Here is a 6,386-nt window from a genome sequence, read left to right as displayed (position 1 = left end):
TGAGAATCCTTTTGGCCCAATTCTTCAATTTGTCTAGATCACACTGAATCCTAGCTCTACTTATCTACAAACTTGTTGAGCATGCAATTCATCCCATCTTCAAAATTGTTAATGAAGGGATTGAACAAAACCAGCCACAAGACTGAACCCTGGGGGACTCCACTTGATACCAGCTGCCAGCTAGACATTGAGCCATTGATTATTACCCATTGAACCTGACAATCCAGCTAGCTTCCTACCCATCTCACGGTTCATTCATCTAGCTCATACTTCCTTAGCTTGCTTGCAAGAATGCAGTGGGAGACAGTATCAAAAGCTTTGCTAAAGTCTAGGTATATTTTGTCCACTGCTTTCCCTGCAGCCAGAGAGCCAATTATCTCATTATAGAAGACAATCAGGTTGGTCAGGCATGACTTGCCTGTAGTGAATCCATTCTGACTGTTCCTAATTACCACCTTCTCCTCCAAGTGCTTAGAAATGGATAGTTTGAGGACCTGCTTCATGATTTTTCCAGGGACTGAGGTAAGATTGACTAGTCTGTAGTTCCCTGGATCCTCCTTCTTCTTGCTCTTAAAGTGGCTCACTATATTTGCCCTTTTCCAATTGTCTGAGACCTCCCCCAATCACCATGAGTCTTCAGAGATAATGGCCAGCAGCTCTGCAATCACACCAGCCAACTCCCTCACCACCCTCAGACACATTGCATCTTACCCCATGGACTTGTAACCCAAGACCCATCTTGGGCCTTCATTCAGTTTTACCTCAGAGACCTGTCTCTGCCTCTTCTCCCAATATGCTCCTTCTTCCCACTCCAGGTCCAGGTTTCATTAGGTCTGCATTTGATTCAGTCTGGCTGGGCATATCAGGAGAAACACTGAAAGTGCAGAATAGATGTCTGTGACTAGTGCACCACAGTGGCAGCAACAGCAATTGCAGGGGTGCTCTGTGCCTGCAAGTCTCTGCTGGAGCTCTGGCCATGGAGCAGAGGGGACAGGCCAGCTCTGCCATGGAGCAGAGAGCCTCACCCAGCCCAGAGAGCATGTTGGGATGTTGGGGGTGCCTGGTTTATCTTAAACCAGAAAGGGGTCTGGGACAGACATTTCATAAACGGGTTTGACCGAAATTAGTTAAGTCTGATACTACATTCAACCGGGTTTATCTCAAAACAGTTTCAGCCATTTTCAAACTGGCTTATGTGCACTGAATATCTGGTCTGTTACAGGTTTAAACCAGTTTCTGATCACTTAAACTGGTTTATGAATAATGTCTGTCTCTAGCCAAGCAGAACAGTGTGTTTTTCCTAACATGATTCTCAGAAATGGATCAATCTTTTTTATTTTTACTTCTTTTTTTCTGAGAATTTTTTTAGAAAAAAAATATTAATCCCCTCACCACTCCTCCATCCCCAGTTTAATGTATGGAAGCATGTTGGTGTTCTCATCAGTCATTCACAGAGTTGGATTCTTAAGATACATTTTACAGAGCTCTTCCATATCAGACTGCGGTGTGTACCTGCAGAGAATATGGTAGGCTAAGCACGCACATTTAAAAAGCCCATGGCAGAAGTGCTCTATTGAGCTTCATTTAAAACAGTATAAGTTAAAGTGCATTCAAAATGAACAGACATTTGCTGTTTGGTGGGAGGGGTCCAAAGCCTGCTTGAACTGCTCAAGGTTAGCAAGTAGTGGGCACTCTCGCATACCTTCAGGTGCTTCCATGTTCCAGCATGCTCACACCTTGCCATGGTGTAATGCCCCCTATGCCCAAGCAGGGAGACCCAGGAGCTGCAGCAGGTCCTGCTGGTCATCCTGCTTGGCTCTTACCAGAGGCTGCGGGAGCTCACATATGGCCACCTGGACCTGGTGCAACACAAGTGCCTCATGGTATGCACCTTCATGCCCATGAACCACCAGCCAGCCTTCCCACACTTGCTTATCTTTCCTACCCTGCACCTGCCAAATGTTTTGGACTTGACCACCAACTTTCACACGGCCAATGAGGATGAAGGCAACCAGGATCCAGGGGTGCTCTGGCACCACCTCCTCACAATCAAGTGCCAGTTCTGGGCCCTTGAACTCACCACCAGGGAGCCAGAAAACAGGGACTTCAAACAGGGAAAGCAGCTTGCAGGCAGTTTTCAGGCCAGTTTCTAGGCCAGTTCATGAGTAGTAGCATAGTTTATTACCATACAATGGTGGGGATGTGTCATATGCCGTGGCTTCCCACCTTGGCCCCAGCTCGTGCTTTTTTCCTTTGCACCACTGAGGCCTCCATCCAGATGGAACCCATGGTTTCAGCCTCCACCCAGACAGAGGTCCTGGTTCTGGGCTGTGGGGGTTGCCTGGCATGGCTGGCAGCAACTGGGAGTGGGAGCAAGGCCACCCCCACCTGTAGTGTATGCTCCTTAGTGAGGTCGCTGAAGTCCTAGGTGACTGAGCTACAGGCCCAGGTAAGCAGACTTCATGCTATCAGGGCCCACAATCAGGAGAATGATGACTACTACAGTCAGGCTTTTCTCCTGAAGAATGAAGAGAGAAGACCACAAATGCCCAGCTGTGTGAAGATGGACAACAGGACAATCACCTGGGAGTTGCATCCAGGGGGTGCTTGGAAGATGGTAATCTCAGGCCCCAAGACATGCCTAGGGTCTCTCCTTCTTCTTGCACCACCAGCAGAGACATCAGCAGAAGTACCGCCTCTGGATGAGGGGAGGCATATAGCTGCCACCCCTAAGAAGAGATGCAGGGTGGTCATGGTGGGTGACTCTCTCCTGAGAAGAACAGAAGGAGTGATCTGCTGCCCTGACACCTTGGCCCATGAGATTGGATGCCTCCCAAGGGGCCATATCCGGTATGTGGCAGAGAGGATTCCTAAACTCATCCAGCCTTTTGATCACTACCCCATATTCTTCATTCATGTGGGCATGAATGACATGACTCAGAGCAATCCTGGCTGGGTCATTATTGACTACAGGGCCATCTCTATCCTTCTGTTTATGGGTCACAGGCAAAGGAGGGAGAGACGTACTGAAGAAGTCAACAGAAGACTGTGGCATTGGTGCCATCGCAAAGGCTTTGGCTTCTTCATTCACAGTCCACACTTCAGAGAGAGAAGCATGGTTTGTTGGGAAGGGACAGCCTCCACCTCACTCTGATGGGAAAGAAGCTCATTTCAGCCAGAATTGCTGACCTGCTTTGATAGGGCTTTAAACTAAGATCACTGGGGGATGGGCGGACAATCACTAGTGCAAGCCCTGGAAGTGTCAACCACAGAATCTGCAAGTCAGGTAACACAAAGAAACCCATTCCTACCCCAGCCCAAGGATGGGACTCTTTTAATAGGACAGGGAAGCACAGGACTTCTGATGGCAGGCTTAGATGCCTGTACACAAATGCCAGAAGGACGAGGAACAAACAGGAGGAAATAGTCCTCCTGCTAAGCAAAAATGAATATGACCTCATAGGGATAATGGAGACCTGGTGGGAATTCACCTATGACTGGACCACAGGTATTGATGTCTATACCTTGTACAGGAGGGATTGTGTTACAAGAAAGGGTGGGGGTATAGCTCTCTATGTGAAGGAGTAGTACACTTCCCTACAAGGAGATATTGACACCTCAGGAGGGTGACTTGAGATCCTCTGGGTTAGAATAAGGGGAGAATGTGGTGAAGGGAATATAATTGTATGAATCTATCACAGACCTCCTAACTGTGAGGGAAGAGCTTGACCATAAATTCACTAGGGAACTGGCAGAGGCTGCATGGTCTTAATGCATGGTTGTCATGGGCAACTTCAACACCCCTGACATCTCATGGGAAGAGTATCCAGCCAAAGCTGATGAGTGGAGAAACTTCCTCACTTGCATTGACAAGCTTTATTTGACTCAAGAAGTCTACAGGCTGACAAGAGGTCAGGCACTGCTGGATCTGGTAATGGCCAAAGGGGATGAACTAGTCAGTGTCCTCAGTATCAAAGGGAAGCTCGGTGACAGTGAGCATGGATTGATCATTTTCGCTATCCATTACAAAACTGGCAAATCAATCAGCAATTCAAAAATCCTTGACTTTAGGAAAGCTGACTTTCACAAGCTCGGGACGTTGGTTCCTGAGGCCCTGAGAGACAGAAAGGGGAGTCCACCATGAGTTGTCACTCCTTAAGGATGAGATCCTAAAGGCACAAGGAAAGTCCATTCCAGCCCATAGGAAAGTTAGCAAAAGAGTGGGAGACCCCCTTGGCTCAGTAGGGAACTCATGGACTTCCTGAGTCTGAAAAGATAAGCTTATAAGGGACAGAAGTCAGAAAGTAAGACTAAGGAGGATTATGCAGCTCTGGCCTGCACCTGCAGGGAGCAAACCAGAAAAGCCAAGGCTGAAACTGAACTTAAACTTGCTATGGGAATCAAGGAAAATAAAAAATCCTTCTTCAAATATGTGGGAAGTCAGAAAAAAAACAAAGGCAACATTGGACCCTTGCTGAAACAAATGGGGTAGCTGGCAACCAACACCCAGGAAAAAGCTCATCTCCTCAATGAATATTTTGCATTGATTTTCCACCAAACCAAGGGGATCACTCTGCCTGACAGGACACAGGACTACCAGGGTAAGGAAGATCATATGTCTGTAACTGGTGAAGATCTTGTGAGGGAACAGCTCGAGAAGCTAGGCATCCACAAATCAGCTGGTCCAGATAGAATACACCCAAAAGTGCTAAAAGAGTTGGCTGACATCATAGCATAACCAATGGTGAGGATATTTGAGAACTCATGGTATTTGGGGGAGGTCCCTGATGATTGGAAGAGAGCCAATATAATGCCTATCTTCAAGAAAGGAAGGAAGGAAGATCCAGGAAACTGCAGGCCAATCAGTTTGACCTCAATTACTGGAAAGATATTGGGAAAAAATCATCAAAGAAATAATCAACAACAAGCTAATGGAAGGCAGCATTCTGAGAGATAGCCAACATAGATTTGTTGTGGGTAGGTGTTGCCTGACCACCCTCATTTCCTTCTATGACTAGGTGATGCATCACCTGGACAAAGGAAAAGAGGTTAATGTCAAGTATTTAGATTTCAAAAAAAGCCTTTGACTTGGTCTCCCATGATGTCCTCGTGGTAAAATTAGAGAACTGTGACATCGATAACCTTATGGTCCGATGGCTGGGGAACTGGCTCCGTTGTCAGACCCAGAGAGTGATAATAAATGGAACCAGGTCAACATGGTGCATGGTGACCAGTAGCACCCCCCAGGACTCAGTACTCAGAACAGTACTCTTTAATATATTCATAAATTTTCTGGATTTTGGTGTCAGAAGTGGATTGGCTAAGTTCATAACCTTGAGAACCTGGATACCTTCAAGTCAGCCGGCTCTGACAATCTACACCCCAGGGTACTCAAGGAGCTGGCGAGCATCATAGCCCAGCCTCTGGCACGGATGCTTGAGAACTCCTGGCGCTCTGGTGTAGTGCCCGAAGACTGGAAGAAGGCCAATGTGGGGCTTACCTTCAAGAAAGGGAGGAAAGTGGATCCAGCTAACTATAGGCCCATCAGCCTGACTTCTATCTCGGGGAAGATCTTAGAAAAGTTTGTAAAAAGGCCATACTTAATAGACTGGCCGACACCAACATACTAAGGGATAGACAGCATGGGTTTGTTGTGGGTAGATCTTGCTTGACCAATCTCATTTCCTTCCACAACCAGGTGACCTATCACCTGGATAAGGGAGAAGAGACTGATGTCATATATCTTGATTTCAAAAAAGCCTTCCATCTGGTATCCCATGATCACCTCTTGGCGAAACTGGCCAATTGTGGCCTTGGGTCCACCGTGATCCACTGGCTGGAAAACTGGCTCTGCGGTCGGACTCAGAGGGTAGTAATTGATGGAAGTCACTCATCACGGTGTCCTGTGAACAGTGGGCTCCCCCAAGGCTCTGTCCTTGGACCCATATTGTTCAACATCTTCATTAATGATGTGGACACTGGAGTCAGAAGTGGACTGGCCAAGTTCACCGATGACACCAAACTTTGGGGCAACGCATCCACACCAGAAGACAGGCGGGTGTTCCAGGCTGACCTGGACAGGCTCAGCAAATGGGCAGATGAGAACCTGATGGTGTTTAACACCAAAAAATGCAAGGTTCTCCACCTTGGGAAGAAAAACCTGCAGCATCCTTATAGGCTCGGCAGTGCTACTTTGGCTAGCACTATGGAAGAAAGAGATTTGGGGGTCATCATTGACCACAAGATGAACAGAGCCTGCAATGCAATGCTGCGGCTAGTAAAGCGATCAAAACGCTGGCTTGCATCCATAGATGCTTCTCAAGCAAATCCTGGGACATCATTCTCCCCTTGTACTCAGCCTTGGTGATGCCGCAGCTGGAGTACTG

The sequence above is a fragment of the Gavialis gangeticus genome, unplaced genomic scaffold (assembly GCF_001723915.1).
Source record: "Gavialis gangeticus isolate Ggan-Ray unplaced genomic scaffold, GavGan_comp1, whole genome shotgun sequence".
In the NCBI taxonomy this organism is placed as follows: Eukaryota; Metazoa; Chordata; order Crocodylia; family Gavialidae; genus Gavialis; species Gavialis gangeticus.
This window is presented reverse-complemented; position numbering follows the sequence as displayed.